Source organism: Neolamprologus brichardi, chromosome 7 (assembly GCF_056152115.1).
Source record: "Neolamprologus brichardi isolate AB-2024 chromosome 7, ASM5615211v1, whole genome shotgun sequence".
NCBI classification, from domain to species: Eukaryota; Metazoa; Chordata; class Actinopteri; order Cichliformes; family Cichlidae; genus Neolamprologus; species Neolamprologus brichardi.
This window is the reverse complement of record NC_142110.1, coordinates 37,237,926-37,249,942: the sequence shown is the minus strand read 5'-3', so window position 1 is coordinate 37,249,942 and position 12,017 is coordinate 37,237,926.

Below are 12,017 nucleotides of genomic sequence, written 5' to 3'. Positions count from 1 at the left end.
GGGTCAAGATTGCTCTCACATCCATTAACACCGGAGCTATTTCATCACTGCCTTGTTCTGGCAGGCGGGAGCTGTTGGGGACTGTGATCAGCCTCAGTCGAGCACAGACGCTGACATTTCCCCAGTTAGTGAAAGTGGCAATCCGGAGCTTCTGCTGTCAATGAGTCATCAAAGGGCTTGTTTGAGAACAGCTGTTGACGTCAGTGCACTGCCACAAGCGTTAACCCTTGTTGAGATATGAAGTTGTTTTTTTTTCCCGTCTGCATGCATGGGCATCATACAGGCAGATCTCTAAGTTCACAGTTAATCTGCCATCAAGCAGGCAGCGTCTTTTGACAGCTCGAGCGGTATGGTGAATATTAAAAACTTGATTTTTGCAGGTGTCTGGTGTTTATTACAAGTATACTTGCTCAGCTGCCCAACATTTTCCAAAGTATACTTTAAAAATTTGTTGTTTTTGTTTTTTTGTGGGGTTTTTTGTGCCAGGAAGGTATTAAATTTCTTTTATTTCAGAGCTGTGAAATCCTCCAGCAGTAATGCGTTGTTTTCAAACTACTTCACTGTCTCACATACAGCTGCAGTCACTGTTCAAAACTGCAAAGTTGTTTCTCCGATTTTAGTGTGTTCGTGCGTTTCTAAAGCCAGAATGTGGAAACAACACAGGTGCTACATATAAGATTTGTTGAATTTTAATGCTCAGAGTGTTTACAAAACATGCTGGAAGTTGCATTTCCAGTATAAGGAGTAATAATAAAAACACAGCTGTACCTTACCTGCAATTTTCCCACCATTCTATGATTTGATTTGACAAATTTATTTTCATTCACCGTGTTTTTGTGTAGGACATCAACAAGTTGTATCTGTTTTTTTTTTTAAAATACAACTTGAGGAAGAGTTCACGTGAATTTTCCCAGTTGGGAATTAATTTTTTACGTTACTCCAACACTGCATGAATGCACAATGAGATTTGGACACACAGGGTACAAAAATATAGATTTGACTACTGTGACTTAAGTGGGTTTGTATTAGGCCAATATGGTCAGTATGATAATGCATTTATATTACATTTACAATGTAGTATAGCAGATGGAGAATTTTTTGATTATCATTCAATTTAAAGTATAGCTGAAGCTGCATTTAGTTTTGCAAACATGTTAGCACAAACTACAGTAATGCACAGATGAAAAGGTTGCAAAATAAATAACAGAAATAGTCACAGTGAGTTTATGTAATAAGCAGTAAAAGAGCTAAGAAACTTCCTAGATTTTCAATCTGTATCTGCTTTTCAATTTGGAATATTTTTCAAATCTCAACAGTTTGGACTCGTGTCCTGTAAGCACACAAAAAAAAATTTGCTTATTGTTGCTCTGAAATCACCCTCATTCATTCCTTATAATCTAGTGTCGTGTTTTTGGTTTTGGATCTCCAGCTGTGCTCACTGCGACAGCCGTCATGTCACCTTTTTTATTATTCAAGTTTCTTGGAGCCAAACAGCTGTTTTGCATGGCAGATTGAATCAGAGCTTGTCATGACTCCTTTACTTACTCCGGTGATGGATAGAAGGACTGAATTCTTGCATTGTGGCACAGTTAAAAAAAAACACAAAAACAAAAAAAAGGAAAGAAGCCGATGTTGTCACCCCTCGGTACGTCGATGATGAATTGCAAAAGACTGTAGCTTTTAAGTGTGCTGTGGAGGTTGTTAGAGTGAGATTTTCACAGTGTACATTTATACTTGTATATAAATTAAGTTTCACAATGAATAAAACATCTAAACTTCACATGCATAGACTTTTAGTCAGAGGCAAGCGTCAAAAGCAGAGAGAAACAAAATTAATCGTTGCAGCCACTAACAATATTCTTGTCCGTAACAAACTCCTTCGAATGGATTTCACAAGGAAACGCGTGGTAGACGGGCTTTATTAGACGGAGCTGAATCCATTGCTTTGGCTTGATGGCGAAGTCGGTGTGCTTTATCACAGTCTGGGTAATGAGAGATAACTTCCCTGCTTCTGCAGGAATCGAGTCCGGCACCACAACCCCCATGCATTTTTTATCAGCTGCAATTACTCAGAGCTTGTTGATATTTCCCATTCGTTTCATTTGGGAAAATTTGCATCTGATAACCAGAGGCCTGCTGTAGGGCTAAGCGAACTGTGCTGCAGTAAATTATAGGTCTCAGACTGTCCAACAACAAACTGGAGGATTTGCTAATGGCCACTCTGCAGAACAGGTCATCTGCAGAGAGGTCTTCCTTTTTAGATGTACTGCGCACATTCATTCTCCTGGCAGTTTAGTCAAAACTTGTGAATAGTATGCATTGTGCTTTTTCTCCCCCTCCTCACACGAGGTTGCACGTAAATGATGAAACAGTCTGCGATTTATGACGTCGCTCAAGGTGTAAAGGTGTAATGTATCACCTGTCTACCAAAAATGCTCAATTTGCTTTAACCAAGACGAGCTTTGCTTCATTTCTCCAACTGCACTCTAAAAGTAGCAAAAATTACCTAGATGTATGCCCAGCATCCTCAAAGTGGTTGCATGTTGTGGAGCCCTTGAACATGGCAAGGAAATAAAACTACAGTGTGGTACTTTTCATTTGTCTATAATTCATTTGATACAAAGATAAAGCACCACAGAACAAGACTGCGGGAGTCTTCAGTTTCAACTCTTCTGTTCTACCAGACTTAATCTCTACAACAGTGACAAACACCACCATGTTCAGTGTGTGCGTTTTTCTTGTGTAGTCCTCAGTTACATGCTGACTCTTAAAATCGCCACTCGATAATCAAAACTTTTGGAATCTTGGCCTAGGCCTGGAGTTTTTAGAAAACTGGCTTTATTTTAAACTATTAAACTATAAATAATTTAGCTTCAGCCAAAGTCTTGCGAGAATTGGTGCCTCTTAATTGGACTGCCCTCATCCATACCTTGTCAGGTGTAGACAGTTAGCAAGGCAACACTGTAAACTCATGCACTGCCACTGCAAAGCAATGAGGGGTTGTCATCACAGTTAAATTACTGGGCAGCTGCAACATGGTACAAAACAAAAATGAACAAAAATGAGATTGCCAGAAAATACATCATTGAGACACATTCCAAAAGTCATTGCACGATTAAGCAATCTATGATGGCTGGGTCAAAATATGTGATTATAGAGCATTTAATATATGCAGACTATGACAGGTGGCCGCAAGCCTAAAGATGTCAGCCACTGCCCCAGAGTAATAAAAGAAAAAAAGCACTGCATGATGTTGCTTTTGTACTGTCGGTTTCTCCGGCGTACAGCGCTTTCTTTAATCAGCTCTAATTAGCAGCAGTTCTTTTCGATTAATGCCGCAGACCTGAGGTAGAGATGAAGCTTTGAATATCAGTATCTCCCTGACAGGACGGGGAAGATGAGAGCTGATTGACAGGCAGCCTTCTACCCTGATCAAGGTGAGGAGACCAGGGTGGCTGCTTCCTGGTGTCTTGGATTTCTTGTAATTGACAGGTGCAGAGAGACGTTCGGGGGTCCTCGTGGAGCTCTTTGCCGTTTATGCAGATTAACACGTCACAAGTACAAATGAATAAATAAGCCAGTAAGCGCAAATCAGGCATTTAGCCTGAGGGGACGCCATCATTAACAGATTAAACAAAGTGACTAATCACAAAAACAATCCGCTTCAGAAGTGGAGAAAGTCAAAAGACGGCAAAGTTTGGGGGTAAAAAGCTAAGCAATCTTAATTATTCAGCTATTGGCAAACAAAAGACATGAATACATAAAAACCGAGTGCTGACAGATAATAGATTTTTTTTTAACAGACAATTTTGATGAAAAAGAATTTGCTTGCTTATCTGCATTTCTTCCATAGCCCACAGAAGAACTGGAAGTTTATAATGAAGGAAGTTCATAATTCAAGCCAAAAATGATCTTCGAGGGCGGGATCACACGGATGGCTTAAATTCTTAAAGCAGTCAGGCAGTGTGGGCATCTGAGGCAGAGGTCTCATGGGAATGCTTTAGGTCAGTGTGAAGAAAATGGTGGGATAACAGATGATGAACAAACGAGACCCACGCAGGGTGTACTGACACTAAAAAGAAAATCCTGCTTCCTTTGAAGCCCAAATGAGCTGACGTGAAGTCCTCATATTCCACACACACACCCATGCCACTGCTCATGAACTGAATCCTTAAGAATCAACCAGAAATCTGATTTTTTTTTTCATGCCGTTTTATACATATATAAAACTCAGATGACCAGAGCAGCCGTAACCTCAAATTCAACTCCGTTCCTGGAAACAACTCAGCTGCAAACACATCACTGCTTGTAAATTGGCCTAAAAGCGCTCCTGGTTTCTAGACTTCCCTTCACGCGCAGCGGACACCAGCCTACTTTGACCTTCACACCGAGCCATGGCCCAAAACCTCAGCTATTGATTTTTCTAACTATCTGTTTACTCCTCGTCTTCACACTTTCCCAGCTGCTTGGAGAGCATCGTTTGCCCCGAGGCGATCAGCAGGGCTCAGCTTGTTCCAGTCTTTGATCATCGTTCACCCAGCGGATTAACATATGCACACTCTCTTCCTCCCTTTGTCGCTGAGCTTCATAATAAATCTACGGACTTCCTCTATCTCTCTCTCCCTCTCTCTCGCTCCAATATAGGACGAGCCATGAATCAATCAGCCTCGCTTTACGCCTCGTGTCCGACATGGATGCAAATCACAGAAGGATCTACGGGTAAAGCTCTGCTTATTAAAACCCGATGCCTGAGTCATTACAACCCGCTTGCGCACGTGCGTGTCTCTGAGATGAACAGCAGGTAACACTCATGAAATACAGCAACTCCGGTGGAGATAGAGGAGATAGAACACAGACGGACAAGATTAACTGATTTCTAAGACTATTATCTCAACAGAGGCCAAAACTAAGCCTAACCCACTTTGCCAAACCAAAAAGAGAATGGGAAGCTAATGAAGTTAATTACTGAGTCATTGTGGGAGGTTACAGCCTCGTCTAAAAGAGGCTTAATCTGAGGGAAACTGCAGTGCAGAGGCTCGAGTTCATACCTGCCCTCGCTGTGCAGTAAGTGTACTAATTAAGGTTGGTTTGAGCCTACAACCATCCCAGTTAGCTCACTTAAAGGGCCAGGGCTTCTGGGGTTTGGAACAACACTCTTAAGGACTCTGCAAGTAGGACACTGAGCAAATGTGTGCGAGACCAAGCGGGAAGAAGAGAAAGTGTGCGTATTTCCAGGTAGACGGGTGACTTTTTTCTTAAAAAGCAACCCATGTGGTTTCTCTAATGGCCACTGTTGAGGCACGCCCTCACTCCCCGTTGCCTTTCTTATTTATTACGACCTAATTATATCAGTGTGTCAGCTAACACAACTAGCTCCTTGCCCTAAATGCCGCAATGCTCTTGTGACTGAACTCGTACTTGCAGACCTTATGTTTCTGAGCTGTGTACCATTTAACCACAGCTTCTCAAGGCTTACATGGTTGTTTAGCCTGCTCTTTTTTTTGTACCCCCACTCTGCCCATCAAGAATGCAACGGACAAGGCAGAGGACCACATGTGGCGAATGAAAATACAGTAACAACATGAGCTCAGGACTGGCAGGAGGAGGAAGAGGAGGAGGAGGAAAAGGAGCGGGTATGGACGAGTTCCCCTCCTCATCATCAGCATGTCGGCCAGAGCAGGCCTGCGAGGTGCCATAGCTGGGGCCCTATTAAAAAAAAAGAGGAGGGAAAAAAAACGAAGCCCAGCTTGCTGGAAAAGATCCGTCCTCTCACCTTGGAAAACAACAACCCCACTCGCTCCGACAGTGAGACAATCAGCCGTGAGCTGCTAAGGGTGAGGCGGCAGGTGACCCGGCGTGCCAAGATGAGGCCGGTTCCACACACTGATGAGCGCTTTCACAGACATCAAACCAGAGTGCCGCAGACCTCCCCACGACCTGCCTGTGCTGCCTTGTCTCCTGCTCTCTGCTTTTATTTGAGGTTGATACGGGCAGACGGATTGGCAAATATCGATCACGGCGCTCTCGGTAAAATTCTCCCTTCAGGTCTGAGCGGTGATTACAGGCCTTGGACCCAGCTGATGCAGCCTGTGTGTGTGTGTGTATGTGTGGACATTTAAGTTTTCTCCTACCCCACCTCCCAGACAGGGTGAGGAGAGCAGCCCCATATTCTTCGGTTCGAATGTCTCCAATCATCTGCAGAAGAGAGACATCTTTAAAAAACACCCAGACAGACGGGCGGGTGGGCAGGCAGGCACACTGTACAACACAGAAAATAGGTTAATAAAGCACGGAGAATAATGCATGTGAATCTCAATCATCGAAATTCAAATGATTTGGATGCATCCCCAACCAGCCCTCCTCTGCTTGTCTGCCTTCTGTCGAGGCCTCAGAGCTCACCAATCGGATCGGAGGGAAACAGGCTGCAGATTCAGAGGGTTTGCATTAGGAATGGCCCGTTATTAATTAAGCTCGTGGAGAGGAGTTTTTTGACAGCGGCTCCCGAGGCGGCGAGCGGTGTGGATCTTGGCGCTGACCTGGCCCAGCAGGGGAAGGAGCTGTGTCTTTGAGGTGGTGGTGGCGGTGGTGGAGGGGAGTAGACGGGGGCTAGAATAGGTGGTAGGCGGGAGAGAAAGAGGAGGAAGGTGGCGGATGAGGGGTGGGGGTTGGGGGGCTGGCTTCATGCCGACAGCCAGGCCTGCCACGTCTGCGTGCCCGCTTTGAAGTGTCACCTTGAGGGAAGAGCCGATGGCCGGGAAGCCGGGAGGGCGGGAGCCGCGGAGAGGAGTGGCACGGTTGGCATTGCCAGACACGGCGCTTTAATATTGCATGGGCTCCCGTCCATCTCTGTACACACTCAGGACATTCCTTCTGCTTGATTTAGTTTGAAAGTAGATCTTTGTTTTTTTTGTGTTTTTTTTCCTCCCTCTCCTTTCCCCTCCTCTCTCGCCATGCTGTGGCTCAACACCTGTGCTTGTTTTGTGCTCATTCCTGCCTGAACAAATGTCAAGCTCTGCAGTCAGAGGAACTTTAACAACTCCTTGCATTATGAAAGTTGACAGCGTTGCATTTGGCCTGCTGAGTGACATAAAGTCTGTGCAATATTACGTATTACAGTGCAATAAACATTCTGTCGATCAAAAGCTAATACGTTGACAGAAATATTGATGTTTTCGCGAGAAAAATTTCTTTTTTCATAAAACACACGCATATACACACCAAAAAAAATCTGTTAGTACAGTGAAAATGAAACCAATGTGTTTCCAGTGCTGAAGATAGAAACTTTAAGATCAATATACAATTAAAAGAAGATGTGCAGACATTTTATACTTTCTGGTCTCCAAGACGCTTGTCAGCCCTTAGACCCTTGGATGCTGAGAAAATTTGAACTTGGCAAAAAAAAATCTTTAGTAAGAAGCATTTCACATTTCAGAATAAAACCAAAGAAACTGGCAGATCGATACTCCCATACCTTAATGGCCAACTTTCTGCAGAATCTTACCAAATAAAGGCAAAAAAGAAACTCTCACTCTAAATTTGCTAATTTCTAATACTGCTTTTATCCCTTCCTCCAGTGCCATCCTCCCTTTATGAAAACTAAACCATACCGTTGGGGACTCAACTTAAACTTTTATTACTTCTCTCCCATCATCACTGTGCTCGCCTGACCTGCTGCCAACGCAGTTACAGAACACGGCGGAGAATTAAACATGGCGTTGGTTTGAGAAGATGCATAAGAGGGAAGTTTATCAACAGAGGCTGCAGGAAGGAGGTGTTTTGAAGTGAGGAAAAGCGCATTTAAAAAAAACACTCACGCTGCACGCACTTTCTACCCACTTTAACAACCGTCCCAGTTCACAAATAGTAGTTTTAACTCCCCTGATTAGCACTGACATCTGCAGCCTTTCATCTCTCCCTCCATCTTGTTTTTTAATCAGATTAACCCAAACGGGCATCCTTTAATGGCCTCTTTTTTAGGAAAGCTGAAAGAGGAGAGATAATTAAAATAATTAAACCGCTGGGACCGGTCTGTGCACGCTCATCTCCGGCTCTTTTCTTTTCTTCTTGCCTTTAAGTTTTGATTCCGCCTTGCTTACCGATTCAAGCAGCACAGAAAAAGAGAGGGAGAGAGAGAAAGACTCATCATCCTCACTTAATTGCATTAAGTTGACTCTCGGAGGTCCAATTTTTCCCTCCAAAACCAACAGCCAATGTAGGATCTGATCTTTAGGTGCATGTCAGCCTTCTAAATGTGGAAGCGGTGGGGGGAGGAGGGCACACTTCTAAACAGTCTTTATGGAGCATATTTATTTAGTCAGTGAGTGTATTTTGCATAAGGCCAAAGATAAAAAAAGAAAAAAGGAGGGCGGGAGTATCCTCTTTAATGATTATTTATTCATGGACTTTTAAGCTTTTAATGAGGACAAATGAAGGCGTTTTTCAGAGTGTCAGTATGTAGTATGCTTACCAAAAATATTCTTGTTTAGCATTTTCTTTTGCACTGTGTGTCCGCGAGGAATAAACACTAACATTTAAATATAACTAGGAGTTTGGAGCAATCAGTTTATCTTGATCTTGCATACAAACATCAAATCTCCCGCAAGTTTTGATCAAATTCTGTAATGATGATGCAGATGATGCTGATTATGATTTAACAATTTTCAGCATTCCTTGTAACTGGAGCTAAATCTCATTGATAACCGCTACAACAACAACAACAACAACAACAACAACAAAGAAACTGAAATTATAGGAGTCTGGGTGTTTTTCAGAATAAGAGTTTTCTCATTTATTTCCAATTAAAACACCCATGACAACGTTATCAATCAACAGCCTTGGGATTGAACTGTTTTACATCAGCTATTCACGCCTGTGTAAGTTATTCCCCTTCATGCAAACACACGTCATACACTGGTATATTGTAGCTTCCAAGCTGACAGCCCAAAGGGAAAAAAGTAGGCTATACTGCACCATCTGAGTTATATTCTACATTATAGGTGTACATATCTTGAATATTATAATTACACGTCTTCAGATGAATTCAAACTTCCTGTCAGAAAGAATCTAATGAATTCTTGCATGAGGATTTTACTGAGAGCAACAGCCCTGACATCTTCCTCGGAGTGCAGCCCCAAACTTTACACAAGCTTCGATGTCTTTTTCCCCTCTCATACACTTTCACTTCATTCAGATCATTTTCACAGGGCTTCATTTCAAGTTTGCACCAAAAAAAAAAGAAAAGAAAAGAAAAGAAAAGGAAGAATCCCTTTGCTGGAAATACTTAAGATTTATATTTAAATTTTCATGGAATCTTTGAGAACATTGAGGAGCAATTTCACATTTGCACTGACATCTAATTTCTCAAGTAGAGTCTGAAAGCACAAATTGCCAAGGATTCCCTATGTGCCCAATTATCCTGCATCAATTTCCTTGACCCCGCGGAATGCTGGTAAATTAATCATATCACTTTTTTCCCCCCCTTCTTTTTTTTAAGGACTCTCTCTCGTGCAATACATATGCACACGTTTGATAAACTAATCATACTTGGTCGGTTGTATTCAGAAAAAAAAATAATTCTCTGAAGCAGGATGAGAGTCAGCAGTCAGGCCCAGAGAACTGGGAACTGATGCAACATGCAAAGTCACATACATAAACATGCAATCCATAAGCAGAAAAAATACAACGCAAAATGACAAAAAACCTATTCATTTTTGTATTAATAAAAACTCAATTGTATTTATTAATCAGTAAATCATTGTGTCGAGTTTTCTGTATGCAGTATTTATAGACAGCACAAGATGGTAGAAGTATTAAAGAAAATAATTGATGTGAAGAGTCATTGGCAATATTATCAATACTTTTATATAAATAAATATACACATATTTTTATGTTTATACACACACTTTAACAGCACCATTAACAGCCTAAGGATCTAAAACATCTATGGTGATTACCTGCATAACAACGTATTTACCAGGCTGCCTTACCTGTTGATTCCAAAGACTATGGTTGATCCTAACATGGCTGCAGAGTCTGGCGTCAGTTTTTGGAGGAACAGTGTCCTCTAGTGGAAGCAACACAACAAACACAACAGTACAAGTAAATTTAAAAAAAAGAGGGCCGTGGAAAAACAACCACCAAAAAAACACTGATCTCAGAAATGTACTCATCTTTTGGGAAAATGCAGAACAAGTGTTCTTCTTAAATGTCAAACAGCTAGGAAAAGGTGTATTTTTTTTAAGGTATTAAACAAAATCTAATGGGGTCGGGTACAGATGATACACAAGGTTCTTAAAAATGTCTTTACTGTACATTGTGTAATTTCTTCTGACTGCAGAGCTTTTACCTTTGTTTCATTTTTAGTTGCCCCCCCTCACGTTTTTATATAAAAATTCTACCACTTATTGTCTAGATTTTTGTTGTTCTGTATGTAACTTAAACACAAAAACAAAGCAAAGGGCAATACAAAAACCTTTTAATCATGTAATACACGCTTGAAATCTTCAAAAAAAAAAAAAAGGCAAAACAGCACTGATAGTTCGAGCAGTTGTTAATGATGCTGAGAAAACTAGATGAAAATACTATCACGTAAGTAAAAAAAAAAAAACCCTCTAGGTTTAAAGAACTTAAATCTTTGTTTTGGTTAAGACACTGGTATGTAAAAGATGAAGATTTTTCTTTTAACTTGTCTGAAACTGGATGAAGTGATATTTGCATGGGGCGGGAGGAGTGGGAGTCTTTGTTTATTTGTTTGTTTGTTTTTTAGAATTCTGACTCTAATTTCAGAATTATGAAAAATCTGACATTCTGAGAAAAAAAAAAAGGTCAGAATTCTGACATTATTGAAGAGATTTTGGCCCTGATCCTCTTCCATAAAAGTCACCTCGTTGCTATAGCTATGTTGTTTATATCTATTAAATAATGCGACAGAGCCAGGGAGCATTAGCTTATCTTATAGACTGGTATGGAAAGCCATTCTCGATGTCGCGCTTTTCTCTGGTAGTTTAGGATTTTTGTTGGGGTATTTGTCCAAATAGTTGGAATAAAGGCCATACTAGGTCAAGCTGGGCCCAAAAGTCCTAACTAGTCAATTTGTGGACGCACTAGAAAATACTTTTACATAGTATTTGCTATAATTGCCCAGGCTAGTAACTTTGAGGCTTACTATTTAACTAGTTAGCCGTAAAACATTCCCACGTGACATTAAGGACATTTACCCCCATTTACTCCTCCTTAATCCTTAAAAGAGTTTATAGTAGGTAGACTTACCTTTAGTCTGGACAAACCCCTTTCCCTCCCTGCTAGCAATCTTAGCTTAACTAAGCTAATCTAATCGTATCCTTGCCATATTGTCAACTAAACTTTAACTGCCATTTATGGAAGCTTGTTTCTGCTGACACTAAGTATCTTGAAATTTTTAAATTCCGAGTTATTTTGACTTTTAGCAATTTTCTCATTTCAATTCCATCTGGGTTTTTTTTGTTTTTTTTAAGTGTTTTTTATTATTGTAGTATGGAGGACATATGTCAGAGGTAAGAATAAAAAAAAAAACTGTACAGGTATTACAATTAAAACGTGGAATTTTATAAAAGCAATGACTTAGACTTGGAGCAGTTCACAGTCTGAATAAATATGTCCACCTAACCCATTAAGCAAATTGATACCTTTTTTGTTGTTGTTTTTTAACCAAATTAACACATAATCAAACCAAGGATATCGCCTACGTTTTTATTTTAGTTTTACAAGTTCACAATGTCGTTTGTCTTTTCTTAGTTTTTTTTTTTCCCATCTAGTTCTAGTTTTTAAGTTTACGTTAACTATTATAATACCGATTCTGAGTAAGTCAACCATTTCAGATAACTTTTCAACTTACTCTTTTAAAGAACTTGAACTTTAAATTTCTAGTAGCTTAACTGAGGAGAGTAAGCTTATTTGTCTACTTCAATTTGACTGGGACGTCACTTCCTAAATTAATATTGTCAAAGAAGATCAAGAAACTAAAATTCAGTCAGAGCTG